Source organism: Bombus affinis, chromosome 18 (assembly GCF_024516045.1).
Source record: "Bombus affinis isolate iyBomAffi1 chromosome 18, iyBomAffi1.2, whole genome shotgun sequence".
Classification (NCBI taxonomy): domain Eukaryota; kingdom Metazoa; phylum Arthropoda; class Insecta; order Hymenoptera; family Apidae; genus Bombus; species Bombus affinis.
The window spans coordinates 5,488,858-5,510,357 of record NC_066361.1 but is presented as its reverse complement, the minus strand read 5'-3'; the positions used below and the strand labels follow the sequence as shown (position 1 = coordinate 5,510,357).

At 32.5% G+C, this 21,500-nt stretch overlaps 1 protein-coding gene and 3 long non-coding RNA genes across 6 annotated transcripts in view; 1 reads left to right on the top strand and 3 right to left on the bottom strand.

Annotated features, from left to right (window-relative positions):
- LOC126926444 (uncharacterized) overlaps positions 1 to 21,500 on the bottom strand; it is a 343,177-nt gene that overhangs the window by 244,307 nt on the left and 77,370 nt on the right. The window lies entirely within an intron of this gene.
- The window catches only part of LOC126926471 (uncharacterized), a 28,315-nt gene that overhangs the window by 3,135 nt on the left and 3,680 nt on the right, over positions 1 to 21,500 (bottom strand). The window contains exons 2-3 of one of the 3 annotated variants that reach the window (XR_007714639.1): positions 19,250 to 20,829; positions 18,141 to 19,052 (exon numbers count right to left, since the gene is read on the bottom strand). This is a non-coding gene — a long non-coding RNA (uncharacterized LOC126926471). Of the gene's footprint in view, positions 1 to 18,140; positions 19,053 to 19,249; positions 20,830 to 21,500 lie in introns of those variants that run through there. The other 2 variants (XR_007714638.1, XR_007714637.1) reach the window with 2 other exon arrangements.
- On the bottom strand, positions 16,923 to 17,248 carry LOC126926466 (uncharacterized). Its single transcript, XR_007714629.1, has 2 exons — positions 17,136 to 17,248; positions 16,923 to 17,094 (listed from the first exon to the last, which is right to left on the bottom strand). It is a non-coding gene; the product is annotated as an uncharacterized LOC126926466 (long non-coding RNA).
- LOC126926457 (uncharacterized) lies at positions 17,127 to 18,125 on the top strand. The gene is made up of 2 exons (XR_007714617.1): positions 17,127 to 17,248; positions 17,334 to 18,125. It is a non-coding gene; the product is annotated as an uncharacterized LOC126926457 (long non-coding RNA).

The following is a 21,500-nucleotide window of genomic DNA, read 5'->3' as shown; positions in this document are numbered from 1 at the left end:
GTCAATTACAGTGACCTTGAAATGTGTTGTCAAGGACAACATTTAAATTTAGTTAAAGTTTCTAACGAATGTCTTGGAAATTAAGGCCATGTCCAGCTGGACAAATTGTACAGTGCAAATTAAATAACAACAATAATAATAATAAAATTATGTATAGGGAAAAATTGTTCAGACTGTTGATTTTGACAACACATTTCAAGGTTATTGAAATTGGCGACGTTGCTTCTATTTCGAATAATGATTGATTACCAATAAAAGGAAATAAACCAAATGTAATTCATCAATTGAAATTACATTGTTATCAAAATTACAATGCAAAAATGTACAAGATGTACGTAACATGCAAAAATACATAAAATATCCAGAAACTATGGTTACGGTAATATTTAATGTTTATATTACATGCTTTCAATTATCAATAGATCGTTGTAATTATTTAATCTCGATTACATTTTTTTTTAATCCTATGCACTAATGTATATTAAATCTCTACAATAAAATACTATTTTTATAATATTTAATAGTTAAAATCCCTATATGGATTTTATGAAACTAAATTTCCATAAACATTAGTTCAAGAGCAACAATTAACAACAAATATCGACAAACATATTGGAGCAGAAACACGTATGCAATACAATAGCAGTGCAACTACAATTAGACGCATCTTAATCTCGAATGATTTGAGGCTCGGTAAGAGTAAGACGTCAATCAGGATAAGCGAGTCTGCAATATGCAGCGAGCAATGGAGACTGCTTGTTGTAAAGGCTGGTTCAGACGCGGCCACTACATTAACCAAGTAGTAGCGAGTAAAGCCGAATTTACACTGTTTCATTGCGGATGATCATTGCGGGTGATTCATGAAAAAAAAGTCGTTTTAATTCTCGTTTTATTCGCGATAATCCTCCAGAGTGAACGAGTTAAACTCAACTTTACTGGCAACTCTCTACGGTTCCACTAGACTACTGTCCGTGTGTGAACCAGCCTTAAGACGAACGCCTCGAAGGTTAAATGGGATCAACGCCGCGTTGTTCCTACTTGCCGTTAATTACACTATGCCCTCACGTCCTTTCAATTGTACATACGTATCATCGATGTCACTGTACGTTAATTCAATTTGGATGGAATAAGAGAAAGAAGAAGCCACGGCACTAACAGCACTATTCACTGTCCGACTAACAACTCGTATCGCGCATAACTCGATCGTGAAACAACTGGGTTAGCAATTTGGCCGCATGGATCGTTGATTGTCGACACAGGCAAGAGACGCCCACCGTGTATTATCAGAGGGAAAAATATGGATTTGACGAGAAGCAGATGTTACTTTTCACCGATAATCAGCACTCACGCCTAAAAGCTTACGCCGTTACGCTTTTAGTCATTTTAAATGCGGCTGCGTTGCATCACGAAACGAAGTAACCAAGTGGCAGAAAAATCTGATCGTCGATATTTCAGCGAAATCGATGTAAACGGTCCCGATGTGTTCCGTCACGGTTATCATTTCTACGAGGAATTACGTCTACGCTTATCCTGCTTTTTACGGTTGCTAACCGTAAGGTTATTTTAATAGCTGAAAATGTTACGCTCTTGCGGCTAACATGCCCTTCTTTGGATTTATCTCTTGTTAATATTTACAGTTCAAGGCACAGTCTGGAAAAATTTGAGGATTTTATGAAACTTTCTTCGGTTTATTAAATATTTATTTTCAATATTGCAATATGCCATTTTCGGTATAATTTTTGTTGCTATTTTAATTTTAGTTGCAGGATGAAGAAGAATTAAAGAGCGTAGACCGTTGGAAGTTGCGACAGTCTTTTCAAGTATTTTTCATATTTTAATATGGTACCAATATCGTATCTTTTGTATCGCTTGTATGTTAATTCTAACAGGAGAAGATAAAAAAATAAAAACCTGAAGTACATAGATTTTTCAAGTATTTTACATTTGTTTTTAATATTTTAATATTGATTTTTATATGGATTCCTTTCAATATACAAGGTGGTTGGTAACTGGTGGTACAAGCGGAAAGGGGGTGATTCTACGCGAAAAAAGAAATCGAAAATATAGAATAAAAATTTTTCGTTTGAGGCTTTGTTTTCGAGAAAATCGACTTTGAATTTTCGCTCGGTACGCGTGCACTTTATCACGTCTCGTTATAACGGATCTCACTGTAGACCGTTGTCTCGATGGATATTATCGCAGTTTAAGTTTGTTTTTGCCGTAATGGAAAATTGGGACTACATAATGAAATAATATGAAATAATCATAAAGTTTATTATTACAAAAATTGCTGAAAATGTTGTCCATTCTGCCGAACACGTACTTCTGCTCTCCTAATTAAATTTCTATGAACGCTTTCTAACACATTGGAAGTGTTTATCAACATAACGTCAATCGGGACAACGATCTACAGTGAGATCCGTTATAACGAGACGTGATAAAGTGCACGCGTACCGAGCGAAAATTCAAAGTCGATTTTCTCGAAAACGAAGCCTCAAACGAAAAATTTTTATTCTATATTTTCGACTTCTTTTTTCGCGTAGAATCACCCCCTTTCCGCTTGTATCACCAGTTATCAACTACCCTATATATGTTGCTTTTCTGTACTTTAATCTTAACGCGAGAAGAGAAAAGAATCGGGAAGTGTAAATACTTGTAGATCCCACGAAGGATATCTTAAATATTTTAAATCTTTATGTCAGCACCTAATTAAATAATTAATAATAAATTTGTTCAATCGTAGAAATATTTATACATATCTCTAGATGTCAAAATGTTTATAGGAATCTTTTGTTCGTTAAATAATAGGTAGAAAAATTATAACCAAATCTTCCGATACAATAAATCTTTGTTATAACAAAAGGATCAAGTATTTTACTCTGTTTCCCATTTATCAATTCTTTAATAATAATTGTGCAAGTATTACCGCAAATAAATAAAAATATAAACAAACAATTACATTAATGAAATGATGTGTATTCAACATTATAATATGAATATTTAAAATAATTTATTCTAGAGGAAAAATATATAGGTAAATAAATGAATCCATAAAGAAGAAAGTGGGGGGAGGGGATCCCCATATCGTGGGGATTATGTTATCTGAGATCCGTTTATCCAGAAAATGAAATATCATTTTTTATCACTAACGAACATGAAGCTGCGTTTGGAATAGGAAGATATAAAATTAATTAATTTTTGCAGTTGTATTCACGAAACAATTTCATTGTATTGGAAAGTTGTATTCTTCAATTTAATTTGCGTTTTTGTTTTTCGATACTATCGTAGTAATTATACACATTTCGTCCGCTACAACATTTATTTAATAATAAAATTTCTTCCGCGATAGTTGTCGATAATCATTTAATTAAATAAGTTATATGTACACATAAAACTAATTATTATATATTAACATATAGCGATAGAATGATAGCAGAGATAAGAAATATTATGCATACTATAATTCCTTTAGTTTATTATACTTTCTACTATAAAATACGAGTACATCTTACATAAGTAATATCTATATCTATATATAAAGGAACATGGAAAAAATAGAGGAAAGAGCAGACGCAAGAGAAGAGGAAGTAATGATCATCGGCGGAGACTGGAACGCAAGAACGGGAGAAGAGGGAGGGCTGATAAACGAGGACCTAGGGAAAGATAAAAACAGACGATCAAAAGACAAGACAATAAACATGGAAGGAAGAACACTGCTAAAGTGTCTGGAAGAGAGAGGCTGGGCGATAATCAATGGCAGAGATAGAGAAGGAGAGGAGTGGACCTACATTGGGGAGAGAGGAAACTCGGTAATAGACTATGTGTTTGGCAATCAGGAGGCGACAGAAGAAATAATTGACATGAAAGTAGGAAAAAGAACAGGGTCGGACCACATGCCGTTAGACATAGAATATATCTATATATGATACCTAATCAAATAACCTACGATGCTAGGCTGCTAATTAAATTATAGCAAAGACAGAAATTATTGAATCACAATATGGCATTACATCTTTGTGGCTGCGTAATATGAGTAAGTGAAGACGAGCAGAAAAATATGAATCGACTCGATGAGAGATCGTGTGAGAGCAGTACCATCAGGTTCAACGCTGCAACTGCAATCGTATGTGTAAGATGTTCTGGCTGGTCGATGAAAGCTCGTCAGTGGTAAATTGGACGTATCAAGCCACATACTTTAACCAGTAGTCCTACTTAAGCTATAATAGAAAAAGGTATGAAATGGTACACTCGGAGCTTTCATCAAAACATCAGATTTTCTCTATGAATGGAATCGATCGCATAATAGCGCTTTGTATTATATTTTAATCAGTACCATACAATTAAATAATAAATCGGACGATGCATTTAGAATATCACATAATATGCATCTATCTACATGCATCGTATAAAATACATACAATTTAAGAACTAAATAATATAAAATATCGATATTCGTGAAATATTATAAAATATATTTTTTACTTAACTATTTGTCATCTTAAATTGAAAGGAACGGAATATTTCATTTTTATGATCCTACTCATATATTTTTCTAATATTATTACTTTCTTATTTACATTTATGATATTACCTAAGCTTCTAATGGAGGAAAACCTAACACAGAAATAATAATAATAGAAAAAAATATATTTCGTTTTAATTAACAAGGAAAGAAAATTGAAAAGACGTTGTTAACATTTCATTTTCGAATTAAATTAACATTTTAATATCTATAAAATATATTTTATAACGTTCGTTCCTTGGAAAATGAGTTCTCTGAATTAGAAGTATAATTCATGTAAAACTCGTGTTTAGAAGCGATAGATACAAAATAGAAGAGCAACCGATGAGGCAATTGGTTTAAAAATATATCGTCGGCAACTGTGGCCAATTTTGCTTAATGCTTCTGTATTTCGAAAATGATTTCCGTCTTTCTGAATATCGTGATAAACATTCGTATATTGCACCATTTGTATTTGTAGCATAACGTTTCACATATATTGTTATGGCTTTAGAGTATTATTTTCATTAATTTTTTAAATATTGCTACCGAATTACAACTCTAAAACATTTTTTCCTTCAAACAAATTTTAATGTATTTTTTCGTATTGTGATAATTTATTTATCCTTCGCTTTTCATTTTTTATTTCTTATTTATTCTTCGTCTGCTTTCGAATATTACAAAATTTACGAGAAAATAATTTTTGTCCATCTTGTCCAGCATATGTTTTTAGTAACTCGCGTGTAAAATTCCTTATCAGTTGTAATTTTGATTTTATCAGGTTCATGCAAAATATTCTAATAGATTTAAATGAATAAATAAATTTTAAACAATATTTAATGCATACAAATGCGTAAAGGGTTATTAAACTCTTCTCGTCAATATTTATCGTAAAACATCGAAGAGTAAAGAATTAATGCAAATGATACGTTATTCTGCTATTGATTATACTATGATTATATTCAATATATCAATATATTATTGATCTTTTTTATAAACTACTTTTATATCGAATCGCCCTCATTTTTGTTACTTAACCTCTAACCTAACCTCTTCTAAATGTGTTAATCATTATTTTCTTACCAATTTTTGTTCTCTTCCTTCAAAATTTATTCTTTTCTTTTGATCACACATTACAGAATTTTATCAAACTTTTTCTCATTTATTATAAGCATTAATAACATTTTTTAATTATTTATTTCAATTTGTGCGTTTGTTATGTCATTTACTATAAATTCCAGCGTAAAATTAGATTACTTTTGAATTTATTTCGTTACAATTTCCCATCATCTACAAATATATTCGATGTAGTAGTACCAGTACAAGAACTGAAAGAAAATATACAGACGTGAATTTATAAAATACGCAAATGGTCGCATTATACGCACGATCATCTCAAAACCAATTGAAAACAAAGGTTAGCTTTTACACGGCTTCGTTGTTTCTTCGCCCATATCAGTCGCAATTCGGACATGTTGCATCACTTCGTTCCAGCTCTTTTCACAATTCAATTACCCCCACCCTTCTCCTACATAAACATTTCGTATCCATTCGCAATTATTGTTTCATCCTGCACTATGTGCAGTTTCTTTTTCGCTTCTGTCTTTTTATTCCTCGTCGAGAGTGACCTTCGACTGATGAGCTCGCAGCGAGATTTGTCTGTTTTAAAATAGCTCGTTTGGTCGCCGCATCTCAAATTTCACGCGAATTCTGACGGAAGCCGATACGCGTGGCGCATGCCTTTCGTCTGCCTCCATCGCGCGTTCCTCTTCTTGTACCATATGCCATTCAATCGGCTTCGAATTTAGATGCGAAATGAAGGTGCGCACGCATGTGGAAAGTATTGATATGCGAACAGCATATATCCGACACGACACGCGCGCATAGTACACGACGCACGTTGAAATATATCAGCAATTGTTTAAACGTTGAACACACGCTCCGATTTCGACCGAACATAATGGCTATCCAATAAACAGGAAGTCAGCTTCAGGTACTTGTACCGTAGATTGATTTTCTAGCAATTTCCTTGAAATATTGCCCATATATTATTTGCTTTATTAACTATAAGTGATTCAATTTTTAGAAAGTCTGGCTTTACCGAAGTGTAGTCGTTGAAAGTTGAAAGTTATAACACATAACCTCTACAGTAAGCCGCGGCAAAAATGAGTTTGGTTAATTCCGGAATAGCCGTTCTTACGAAGCTGTTAGGAAATTAATGGGTTGTGTAAAATACTTCTTAAAAAAAATTTCAGTTCCAACTTCACCACTTTTAAATAAAAGTAATATGAAATATGTAATGTGGGTAATTTCAGCTTCTAAATTATTGCATACATTATAGTGTGAAGTTGCTGTTCCCTCCATTTCTGAATTGTTTGTTAGCATGCGCGCGTAGAAAATAGTCAAGAAATTTCTTCCTAGAGAGAGAATATCAGTCAAGCGTGAAAAATATGGGTTCGAATTTCAGTGTGTTTTACTTTCTGCAATATTGTCGCGTTACAAATATCTTTTATTTTAGCAATTTATGTAGAAGTTATGATTGTCTAGTCATATACATATATATGTAATTATAGATAATATATAATTATATATGTAATTTAAAAAGTCATGTACATATAACAATATTGTAATACAATTTGTTGAAGATAAAATTGATTACTTAGATTCATCATTTAATAAAATAAAAAATCCTATTAATACTAAGACGTCAAATAATATGTTAGATTTTTCATTCAAAGTTGCAAGACTATTTTATATTTATTGATGCTATAATTTGTTCAGAATTACCACCTTATAGAAAACTAGAAGGAACAACTATGGAATTACTTATATTGTCAAATTTGAATTAAATAATCAATATGAAAAATGTATAAATATAAAAAGTGAGAAAAAATAACTGAATATATAATAATTACTTAACCAGAAGGTTTCTCATGTAGAATTACAAAAAGATTCTATTTCATGTAATATATTTGTTCAGGTTTCTTTTTTAGTAAAATAAAAAAAAAGAATAATGTGGAATATTTGATAGATAATATTATAAAACACTTTACAACGATAAATTTTGTAATTTTCCAATATGGAATAATTTTTGCCAAATTTTTACCCAGATTCGCTACAAAAAAAAAAAATTATTCCAAAAGATAAAATGAATTTTTTATTTAACAATGACGATATTATTTTTAGGAAACATTTGATACAGATTAGCCGAAATAATTGTAACAGTGTGAACAGCTTTTCCGAATACTTGAAATGATATAAATAGTTTGTAAGTGAGTCAAGTGGCATGCAAGTGTCTTCCGCAGTCTGAAGAAAGGGAAATGACAAACATCCGACGAATTGGCACCGCTGTTTTAATTCAACACCGACTCAAGTACATACTTACAGTAGTATTCCTAACTATTTATATCTCACTATAATATCATTTTTATCGTATAACATAGATTCAAGCTTTCTCCAAATATTTGGATAAAATGTCTAAGCAAAGCAAAAATAATTTTACCCCAAAGTTATTTAAATACTCTGGATTGGGTTAAAATATTTCTGCTCCTTATATTATAATATCTATAATTAATAAGAGAATCAATCTATTATATTAAAAAATAATTCAATAAATATTCCTTAAGAATTAACGTTAATTAAATTGTAAGTATATTTTAATACTCTGGATTGAGTTAAAATATTTCTGCTCCTTATATTATAATATCTATAATTAATAAGAGAATCAATCTGTTATATTAAAAAATAATTTAATAAATATTTCTTAAGAATTAACGTTAATTAAATTGTAAGTATATTTTAATACTCTGGATTGAGTTAAAATATTTCTGCTCCTTATAATATCTATAATTAATAAGAGAATCAATCTATTATATTAAAAAATAATTCAATAAATAATCCTTAAGAATTAACGTTAATTAAATTGTAAGTATATTTTAATACTCTGGATTGAGTTAAAATATTTCTGCTCCTTATATTATAATATCTATAATTAATAAGAGAATCAATCTGTTATATTAAAAAATAATTTAATAAATATTTCTTAAGAATTGACGTTAATTAAATTGTAAGTATATTTTTAACTATTTAAAATTTATTGACAAGAGAACTTTATTTTTAAAACGATTTTCTAAACATTAAATAATTTACATTGATCTACATAGCCAATGCCCATTTATCACTCAAGTCTTCATTATTAAAGTAAAACAGAGTGAAAGTGCTGTATTGAAAGAATGAATTGAAATAATGATTCTAGAGAAAATAAAGCAATTAAGAAACACTGATTCTTTGATCAATTATGTATTTACAACCACAAACTTTTTTTAACGTATCTTAAACTTTAAAAATTACAATTTTTTCCTTCATTTGAATACTGAAACATATAACTATTATTTTCTCATTTTCAACATTGTTTCACAAATTTTATCACACCAAATCTCAAAGTGACTGCATTCCAATTACTTCTAAACCAATATATCTTGTATACTATTATTATTTCCTTTATAATATACAAATTAGTTTGACAATCCTTCAAGATCACATCATGTATACTGCACGCTTATCATTGACCAATTTAGTCATCAGCAGACAGCTCCAAAGAGGCCATCCATTAAAAATGCACTCTTCTGAAAATTTCTCATCTCAACACAAAAATTTATCCTCAAATGGCATCAGAATGACAGAATGTAACCATCATGGAACCACAAGTTGACAATTTATTAACAGCACCAAAACATCTCTCGTACCACGCTTACCGATTATTCTCTCTCGTACGCCAAGAAGAGCTTCGAAGCACTTGGATCGGCTCACTAGTATCCCCGTGTGTCACTGCTCAGATCCAATCAGCTGAGATTTTCGCGGTCACTCGCATGATTTTCACTAGGATTTTCACGAAGACGAACGACAACTATGTTCTTGATGTCGATGGCGCCGAGACTATTAGTTCACTGCGACCGGCTTGTCGCGAGCCACCGGCCAGTGCCTAGGACAATATTAGAATCGTCAATCTACAAGAGTCTCCCTCTTCTTCTTGATTCGTCGTTGCCCATGTTCTGACGTGCTTCGTCTAGTCATCTCTCTTCTACTTTACAGCTTCGTTCTCGCTCGTCTTCCTTCAGACCACTGTCCTCTTTTCGGCATCGTTTCACCGTCGACGCCATTTCACTTAATTTTGTATCTGATTTTATCGCAGTTGGTTCATCAGTTTGTTAAGGGGTGTCCTCAATTAGAATGTTCTAAAACAGCGTCTTTTTGTGATTTTTTTTTAGAAGGGGAAGAAAGAAATGAATTTGTTGAATTTTGAGGTATGGTTTTATGTATATTTGACGAATACAAACAAATTTTTGTTTAAAGTAAAAAGGAAAATTGTAACAGATTTCTAACCCTATTTCATGGGCTGCAGTTTTCAATCGGCGTCAAAGATCCACCTAAGTAATTCTTGACCGAAACGAAAAACCAAAAAAGCATTAAATTATTATATATTTTTCTTCTCGATGAACTAAAAAAAAAAAAGGCAGAAAATAGCGTGAAATTAAAAATTTTGGCAGGTTTAAAGAAAAAATGTGTTTTTTAAAAAGAAACAATAAACTTCAAGGTGCTATAACAATTATTTAAATAAACTTTTTGACGAACATTTTAGTTCACTGAGAAGAAAAATATATAATAATTTAATCCTTTTTTGGTTTTTTATTTCGGTCAAGAATTACGAGGTGGATCTTTCCTGCCGATTGAAAACTGCAGTCCACGAAATAGGCTTAGAAATCTGTTATAATCTTTTTTTTTACTTTAAAAAAATTTTTTTGTATTCGTTAAATATATATGAAACCATACCTCAAAATTCAACAACTTCATTTCCTTTTTTCCCTTCTAAAAAAAATCACAAAAAGACGCTGTTTTAGAACATTCCAATTCAGGACACCCTCTCAAGGTCCAAGGGCTGTCTTCGACGGATTACTCTAATGAGAATGCGACCTAATCGCATTCTCGCGGTTACGATTTATCGCTCGGTCACCTTGAAACCAGTTGTTTTAAGGTTCAATAGTATGGGAACTGTTTGTGTCGTGTTCAGTACACAGGATTCGGTCGAATAATCTTGACAGACGATTATGTGATGGTTCCATGTGAAAAGATAGTAAGAGAATATAAGATACAAATTTTTCGTCCGTGGTTTAGTTTCCAAGCAAGCGAATCTGAAAATTTGTCAAGTGTACTTGAACTTGGCTAATTATAGCCTGGGTATGAATAAACAATTAGCACGAAGTTACTCTATCTGCGAAAATGGCTTCATTTTCACAAATTAGAGTTTGAATATATTTTATTAAAAATTGTCCTAGTACACGAGTATGATAAATTTGAAAATTTATTTATCTCATAAACGATGCGTCTTCTGAAGAAATTTTATTTCTTTCATTTTTGACTTATTTTCACATGTTGTATAACTTCCTGTCGATTATTTACCAGTTCAATCCGGAATTAACAATATTCAAGTATATGTACTTGATACATCTTCAAACTTGATTTTATCAAAAACGAAGATTCTATATTTTCTTCTTATGTTTTCATAAGTGTAGTAACTAAATTGGATCTAGAATAAGAACAAGTAAGGATGTTTTATTTGTTAACAAGTTGGTATAGTTCGTGTATTTAATAACGATGAATATAATGATAAAGCGTGACAGATTATTCACTGATAAACAATGTCAACGTGTTCGTTCGGCTTAGCTACTTTAGACACCCGACCTCTCGACGTGTGCTCTTAGAATCTTCAAAAAGGACTGACTTGACCTTACATCATTTCTTGGTCTTCTCGGAGAGACGACCCCCACTACGCTCGGGTCACGCCACCGTTCGCGCCTATGATCACGTATGCTGCTTTCTTTGTGGATGAAACAACAGACCAAAATCGACGTTTCTGGAAGTCGTTGCTTGGCGGCAACCATGCGCTCGTCGATACATTGTATGCCCCTCGTCGGGCAGATAAGGCGATCCGCCAGCGACATTGTAGGACCGTGAGCGACGACCAGAAACTCGACCCATACTAAAGCCTAAACAAAACGTACACCTCCCTCTTTTTTGATACTACGTAAGAAATGACCTCATTTGCATATCGATGTTATTCAGCCGGGTTTACATTTTTACGGGACTGTGAATTTTTATGAAAATTCATACTTTTGTAAATGTAATTAAGAAAATTGAACTTAAGCAGAGATTTACTTTACCTTCTAAACATCGTAACAACTATTTTATTTCAGATATTTTATTGACGAGATGGTTCTAATAAAATAATCGAAAGGGACTAAAACTCGATCCTAGCTGAAGTTAACACTAGAACTACCACACCGGTGAAATTGACTGGTTTTACAATTTTATTTTAGAATTCCTACTTCATGTTATATTTTCTTCCGCAATGATGTAATGACTTTCGCAACGATAACTAAAAGAATAATGTAATGAATTTTATTTCGTTTTTTATGTATTCAAGCTGAAAATGATTTTGTATCAAGGCTATATATACAAATACCAGTGAAAATGACTGGTTCTAAAATTTTATAAATGTGTCAACCGTCGTTTAGGGATGATGGCCCCGGATGGATTAATAATACCAAAAATCTACTACATAACATGGAATTGCTTCTGTAGGAAAGTAATAAATCAATAAATATAAAAATATTCTATTGTTAGGTATTTTTTAAAGACCAGCCATTTTCACTGGTTTTGGTAGAAATAGGTTCGTGTTAGCTATTGGTAGCTCTAGTGTTAAGGAACAATCGTAGAGAAAAATTTTGCACCGTTTTATCTATCACCCCATTTTTTTCATAGGTTCAGTTGCAAAAAGCAGAATTCTACCTTTTTCTAAGATATAATCCTATGACCTTTTCTGCATAATTTGATTTCTCGAATCACTTTAGGTATAAAATATACAAAGAAAGATCGTAGGAAACTCAAAATTTTTCAGGATATTTTATTGTTTTAAAAATTGCTATAATTATCCCATATTTTTGCATACTATTTGCATTCAGTGCATTTTTACAACTTTAACTCTTCTTTTATCCCAACAACTTTTATCACAAATCATATTTCTATCTTTTGAATAACGAATTTTCTTGAATGCAAGAAAAATATAAAAATGTCATTATTGTGGCGGCACTCGACAACAAATACCGCCACTCGACACTAACTAGCAACGGGCACGGCAGCGCAGTAGTCAGCGTAGCGGCCAGGTTTTCAGGACAGAGATGGAAAGAAAACAAAAACAATATCGTACATAAGCAGCGCTCTACAGCGACTTAAATTTAAGTTACAAGCGTAAACCTAAAAAAATGTAATTCCGACACACAAAATATTGCATGGCTATAGCTGCAGATTTTTCTTTCACGCATCAAAATAGAAGAATAATTAGCAGTGCCCCAGCAGCGACATCTACAGCCGGCAACTACAACTATCACGGACAACACATATCATCTCAGATACTAAACGAGACTGGAGAAGGACTAATAGAACTGAAAACAATAATGGAGAAGAGAAGAGCAATACAAGACGGAGAGGAACGACAAATGAGGAAGCACAGCAAAGAGACAAAATCCCAAAAGTTGCCATAGTTTTAGAGACAGATTATACAATGGGAGTGCAATATCACAGAGTGGATAAGAGGGGAGGTGGATATATGAGAAAAGAGAGGTAGACAAGGGAAAGAGTTTAGATAGATATAAGGGAGGAGGCAATAAGGTGATAACGCCATAAGACTGATAGAATGTAAAAAGCGTAATAGGTAAACGAGATGTAAAACCGGAAAGCTCGTCCAAAGCCGAAAGGCACGGACTAAGTAATAATAAATAAAATAAAATAAATAAATGATTATTTTGTTCTAATAACTAATTCACTATTTCTAAAAAACGTTCCTGATACAAATGCACGATACTATTCGGTTCATCGTGCCATCATTACTGAAATTATCGACAGGCAAAAAATACAAGAAAAGAGCTCATAAAAGGAAGACTAAAGAGAAAACACCCCAGTGACCTCACTAAAGAAATAAAATAGACAAACTGGAAGATGGTATTTCCGATGGGCGTAGCCATCCACATGTTAGAAAAATTTACTGAATGTCCAGCTGGACGAATTGTAAAGTACAAATTAAATAATAAAAAAGAAATTACTGAAATGACATCATATAAACTATCCTTTCTCTTAAACTCCACAGCACGATCGTATATACATGTATGGAAATTCCCGTGGTGGGGATAAGGCTCTTAGCGACAGAAAATGTTTCAAGCGAGGCACATCAATCGATTTGTTAGGCTTCGTCGTGCAGTCTGCGTTGTATCTGGAATCTGCGACACGATCATGCCTGTAACTGAATTCTACTCTAATATGTAAATCTACATTTATTTATAAACAACATTTTTTACTCTATATTTACTTTAAATAAATTGAGAAAGGTTATGGAAAATAGTTTGGTTTATATCCCTTTACCTTCTGTGGTAAAGATGGCGAAGGTGACATTAAATTTAAGAAATCGATTGCAGCGCTATGATTAGCGGCCGATTTGTAAAGCATACTTATCGATATTTCAGAGTAACATCATCAGATTCCTGAGCACGACCCTCTGTATTATTCGTAAACTATAAACGTCTTACAATGCATCATTTTTACAAGCACTTCTACGTTTAACTTTAGTTATTCATATAACATGTGTTTATAATCAGCTGTGAACGAGCGTACGTAAAATGACATAACGCCGATAGGTTTAAATAGCAGTAATTTCCATAGTAAGATAAAGTAGGAAATGATTTTTTACGCAATTATATCAAGAAAAATGTTCTGAAAGCATTCTAATTTGTCTCAATATGGGATTATTAGGTTATCCGAAAAGTTTCTTTTCTTTTATAAGGAAATAATAGACGCATGCCTTGGCAATTATAAAGAATTTTAATAATTTTCTGTGCTTCATTGAGCTTTACGTTTTTAATTCATTACGTACAATGATTTTAGTTGAAATTATCGTTCCTTAACGGAGAAGAATATTTTTTATTATAGAAAATAGGCGCTAGATGAAAATATATAAAAATATTCCATGTTTTCTTATTTTCAAAGAAAATATTATCTCTTAAGACAGTACTTATCTTTCATAAAGCTAAGAATATTATAATTTCTGCGAAAGAATATTAAAAATATGTTTGACAAAATTATAACAAATTTTCTTTATTAATTCGGGAAAACGAGTTTGCTTTTCGGCACTGAACTGCTTCGGGCTAAAGTTACTTTAAACGTCCATCTACCAACATTGTCTTCTGGCATTTTGCCACTATTTCTATGCTCCATCGAGAATCACGTTGGCTCGAAACGAGATAAAACTTCGGAAATAAGGCAAATATTTTAAGCCAAGTTCTATGCATTGAAAACACTAAGCGTAAGCTTTATCTTTATTGAAAAGGCCGGTCGGAACTTTTGCCAATAAGTTTTAACTTACTTCAACATGCAACTTTGTGACTTACGTCTGGTTGATTTAGCACGAATTAACTGTTCTGTTTTATGAAACTTGATACAGAGTTTTATATGTAACGCATGCTCGGAAACACTGCAATTAATAAATCTTCTCTAATATTGAATTTTTCCTTTCTTATAGTAGTAAATAAATAACTAAAATGTAAATATTAAATATTTCCTGTTCAGAAATACCTTCATATCACTAAATATATGGTAAAAATAGATTAATAAAATTTAAATATTAAATAATTCCTTTCCAAATATTCGTTTTTATCGCTAAATACATATCACAATTACAATCATGTAATTGCTATGTTGATATGCATACATGGAAACTTAAATAGTGAACATTGGAACTGCTTTAAAATTAGTTTATTTTGTATAAATGTTATTAGAATTTGGAAAATGGTAATAGCCTCTCAACCAGTTTTATTATATTTTAATTCAGTATAAGTTTATATTATATTATATTAGAACAACTTATTTGTTCAATAAAAGTATTTCAAACAGCTTAATTAATTACAATATTCCATAAGTATAATATTATATAATATAAATTCTATATCTAATATAATATTCATAACGCAAAAATTAAAATATACAACATTGACACGTGATTATTTCGTAATTATATTATCTTCTAATAATAAAAACAGAATTATAGCAATATAATTACTAACGTAATTACAAATAGATGTAATTACTGCTCATAATACGTTACGAAACGAGGGTTCGAGCAATTAGAAGAATGCAGGTGGAAACCGGATGTTCAATTTAAATCATATGTTATCCAAACGCGATATGAAAAGTAAAATACAGTAAATTTGAATATGTTATTATTTAACGATTATAATATAATAACTCCGCGGAGATATGGAGGAGTTTATTTTTCAATATACAGGATGTTCGGCTACAGATATAAAAATATTTAAGGCTAAAATAAGATAGACATCAAGAATAAAAAAAAATGTATTTTCGGCTTTGTTTTTTAATTATTGGCAATTAGAAATGAACCGAAATACCCCCCTGTGCGATTAAATCTTCTTACACGAAGGAAAGTAGGTTAGCGTAAACAATGGGGCGCACTGCGATCCTCAAATCGAACGATAAATGGGCAGCAGCGTTCTTGTAATGAAGTTTGCTGGCATACAGACATAACCCAATAAGATGTAAAAATGTAGAGTGCGCCCTACGCCTCAGTTTCTTGTAACTATCTTAAAATTAAATAAATTGTTATTCAAATTAATGCGACGTAACCAGTGATAAAGAAAACACGCAAAGCATACGAAGGAATTAACGTTGAACTCAAAGTCGTTGAAATTGACATTCTTCCTTTCCTTGTGAATCTTTCATATAATCTACTGGTAATAATATTTATAAAAACAGAGAAGGTCTGTGCATAGGTACGTATGTGTTTGTGTCCGAGGTAATCTGAAAAACTAGTTAAGTGATTTGATAATAATTCTTTCACATTGAAAAGTACATTTTCTCCAGGATATAGGGTACATTTTATTACGCTTACTTCTCAGGAAACCGAGCAATGAATATAAAATATGACCAAACAGGCCTCTATTGCATGGCTGCGTTTCGCTTGACTGTCAGTTGATAGTCACTTCCCAGAAATATCTCTTGAATACTATTTACCACGTTGATTTTTATAACAAATAATAGCGAGTCTTAAATCACGAAACTAATTGTGGGGAGTAGGCACGAAACATTCAGTTGGCGCAGTCGAAACGCTCGCACATTGAAGAGAGAGAGAGGGAGAGGCAATGTTGCCACATGGCTACGACGCTGTGAAGTTGCTTTGCCTCGCACCGAAGATGCTTTCGAGATATATCGAGTTATAGCGATTACCAGATCGTGCAATAGTTTCGCTAACGACCGTGAATATTTAAAACAGGAATCGTTCTCTGACCACTGACAAGAGATAGTCTCAGTTATCATTTTGGATCAAGGTAACAGAGTATTCTCAGGTTTAATGAAGCTGAAGGAAAAAGAGAAAATTGTTTACGAAAAGACGATAGATAAATAGTAGCCTAGACACTTTAGGCGATTTACCGACGATAGAGTTCGAACTTCTCAGATTCGAAATAGAAAAATCAGCGCTAAACGTAAGTACTCAAAGAATTAACGAACAACGAGTTACTACAATTAGTCCTAATACAAATAGATTGCAGAATTTCGCAGTAACAGTAGATTAGCATTCAACGGTTACGTCAAAGTATCAACAATTATTTCATCTGAATGGTATTCAAATAGGTAAAATATATAAAATATGCAATAAATGTATGATTCTCTCATTGGTATATATATATGTGTGTGTGTGTGTGTGTAAATTCGATAGAATATAAAACACCAACCGACGGTTTGACTTTGCCTGTGTTTACTGGGAGACGGCCGAACAATACAAATAGAGAAGGACGGAAACTTAGCAGGGAGAATAGAACAGGCTTTCAAGAAGCGAAGATTGAACAAAGAAGAAAAGCAAGTTAGAAAGAGAAGAGAGATTAGAAGCGAAGAGTTTTGAGAAGACAGGGAAGAAGACTTAGAAAATCGATTCCTGAGTTTTCACGAATCGATCGCCTGATTTCCAAAATATTACACCATTACATAAATATATATATATACAATTATATTATATTATATATATATATATATATATATATATATATATGCAGATATCAAAAACTTAGAAAATCAATACATATCAATTTCTATTAGTAACAGAACTAAAAATGTAGTTTATGCAAAAGTATTATAATATCAAAAAATAAAGAGAGAAAAATATTGCTCTCGACTACCTGATCTTAAACTACAGCAAATTTTCTGCTACTAAATCAAACTTTAATATTAATTCCACATAATAAAATATAAATTAAAACATTACAATTGCTGAAATTTTTTAAACAAATGAACCTGTGGGACGACTTTATGTAACCAATAAGAAAAAGAAAAATTGAGTAACATAACCATTTTAGTAATTTTCTTTTAATTCATCTATATATAATACACAAAATTTTAATGTTTAGTTATCAAGAATTCGTATTATCTGCAATAATATTTAATGAAACTGTATCAGACACAAGCATATTCAGTGTAAACTTTAAATAAAAAGTAGAATAAAAATAAAATGTCATCTGCGAGTGTGCAATTATGTATCCTAGAGAAATTTTATTAAAATTTTGTTAGTACTTGATATACATTACATAAAATGTAGCATGAGATTTGTCTAAAAGGAGGATAAATTGTAGGGCAAAGATATAAAAATTAAATGAAATGTTGATAAATATAAAAATTGGATTAAGTATTGTGGAGATAATAAAAATTCAATTTTCTTTGAATAACCACTACCTATTAACGATAATTATCTAAATATACGCTTTGCAACTGCATTAACATTTTACGCAACATAGTACTAGAAAACTTTCATCTTTGAAATCTCATGCGCGAACGTCTAAACATACTGTTCGATCGAACACACCACAGATTCGTGACGTGAACTGTGAAAATTTCCAATGACCTCGTGATGTACATATGTGATTAGCGAATAACAGTAACTCTCAGCGTTATATTCGATGTAGGTGCGGCGTGGCGCAAAGTGGATGGGTGCGGTTTACGTGAGTTAGATCAGCATTGACATAGTAAGCGATTTTGAAGTTTTGTTTATCCTTATATTCTAATGAGCAGAACACACGATATTTGACTCAGTTTATGTTATATTTATTTCAGTTCAAAGCGTAATCAATGTGTTATATATGATAACATCTCAAAGATAAAGAAAATTTTAATCAAAATACTATACTAGTACTTTCTATTTTACCATATTACCATTGTTATGAATAGACCTCCACATATACTTTCTCAATTTTTGGAAGGGAAATAGAAACGTCATTATTTTACAAATGTTAGTTTAAATATTGAGACACAGTCCGGCATATCACTGCTGCTAAACATCTGAGAGGGTACCATTCTTAGAAGTTTTAAAGAGTTATCATATGCATACAGTAAGTCCCTTGAACCACTCCCACTATAGACACTATAGACCCTATAAACACTATAGACCCTATAAACACTATAGACACTATAGACATTATAGATACTATAGACCCTATAAACACTATAGACCCTATAGACACTATAGACACTATAGATAACATAGACCCTATAGACCCTATAGACCCTATAGACACTATAGACCCTATAGACCCAATAGACCCTATAGACCCTATAGACCCTAAAGACCCTAAAGACCCTAAAGACCCTAAAGACCCTATAGACCCTATAGACACTATAGACACTATAGACACTATAGACACTATAGACACTATAGACACTATAGACACTATAGACAATATAGACAATATAGATACTATAGACATTATAGACACACTGCGAAGATAGATGCCACCAAACATCCTACTAAACGGCACGCACATAGCACAAACAAAGCAAGTCAAATACCTAGGACTCCACTTAGACACACAACTTACATGGAAACAACATACTAAATCAATTATAGACAAAATACGAATAAAAAGAAGACAGATGTACTGGCTAATTAGCCGAAACTCTAAACTCAGCATAGAAAATAAACTAAAAATCTAGAAAACGATAATAAAACCAATTTGGACGTACGGAATACCACTATGAGGGATAGCAGCAATGAGCCACATAAATAAACTAGAGTCGCTACAATCGAACATATTGAGAACAATAGTGAACGCCCCATGGTACGTCAGAAACGAGGATATACGCAAAGACTTAAAAATACCAACGATCAAAGAAGAAATCGGCAGGTACGCAGAAAAATACAAGGAAAGAACGGCAACACATCCAAACCAGCTACCTGTCGAAGCGAGCAAAACTCTCATAGAAAGAAGACTAAAAAGAAAACACTCCACTGACCTCGCTAAAGAAATAAAATAGCCCAACTGGAAGATGGTATCCCGTCGGGGGTAGCCATCCACACGTTATTTAGCAATTAGGTTAGAAAAATTTACCAAATGTTCAGCTGGACAAATTATAAAGTAGAAATTAAATAATAAAAAAAAATTCTAAGTTGTAGATGGTTGGAAAAGTCGCCCGGCGCCACTCACCCAATTTAACGCCGGATTTCTTCAACCGAACCGTCGGTCAACGACGACGGTCGTACGCAGCTGCGTTTGAAGAAGCTCTTAAACCCGAATCAAATGGACGACATTTATATCGTCTGTCTGGGCCAAGCGCATAGTGGTATCAGTTACGAAATACACGCCTGTCGCTTGTATTAATACACATACAACTTGTAACAAACATGTGAAAATTCCGCTAACGGAAATGTAGGGCTATGATGGCTAATTTTATTTGTGTATCTTAAGGCTTGGTAGAGATGAGCGATATTTTATCGTAGGACATCGTTCCGGTGCCATTGGAAAAGCAGAGAAATAAATAAAGTTCTTCTGTTTCGCAAAAGAAGGATACATACATATGTATTTTCTTGTTCTTCCAACCCATTGCCGTTACGGTCATTTGTTGCAAATTCGATCGTTTGCATCGGGCCTAAATCTTGAGGTTCAAATCTTCTGTTACAAATTACCAATTAGACCTATTTATAACTTATGCTGATCCCATATGTTATAAAATCTCTGCCAATGCAACAGAAAACGCAAGTCTAGGCATCTTGAAAATAAGTGCATTAGAAGAGGCAGGAATTAGAACGGCCTTCTCTTACTACAAGAAATATAATAGCAGCAAAAATATATCATTAAGAGCTACATGATAGATTTAATAATAATGATTTAATTAAGGGAATTATTTACCTTTACCCCTTATATTTTGAGAGGGCTATGAAGAATGTACATCTCCTTCAAGAGGCTAATTAGAATACTTCCTATGATATACATTGCCACGTTATGAATGAAATACTTTCCAATCAGCTGGAACCTCGGCGGGACAGGCAGCTACGCTCATTAGAAACTGGCTAGACAATAGAAGCATTCACTATAAAACAAACCTCTACAGCTCCGAGCTACCCTCTTACCCAAAATGACGCTCTTACCTGGACATATGCCTCGCAGACGCGCGAATAAAATTCCAAAATTTACGACAAAATAACACTCTCAGAACCCTAGATTACGACAGCGACCATAACGCCATAGTATTTCAGATAAGCAAGAACACATATGTCTGCCTAACACTCGAAACACAGACCGAAACAGCCAGGTACAACTACAAAAAGACAGACTGGAGAAAGTTCCATAACCTACTCGAACAGAACTGCGACCTAAAAATCTATAACAATGTCAACCTAACAGACAGACAAATCGACTCGTTCATAGACGAAATAGAAAAACATATACAAATCGCCCTACAAGAATCCGTACCGACGCTAAAAGAAAAAGATTCCTGCGAGCCCTATGTAAACTATAAAATAAAAAAACTACAACGAGATAAAAGCTACATACTATCCAAATTAAACAACCTAAGACACAACTACTCTTACGACAAAAGAGAAGACATAGAATTCCTAAAG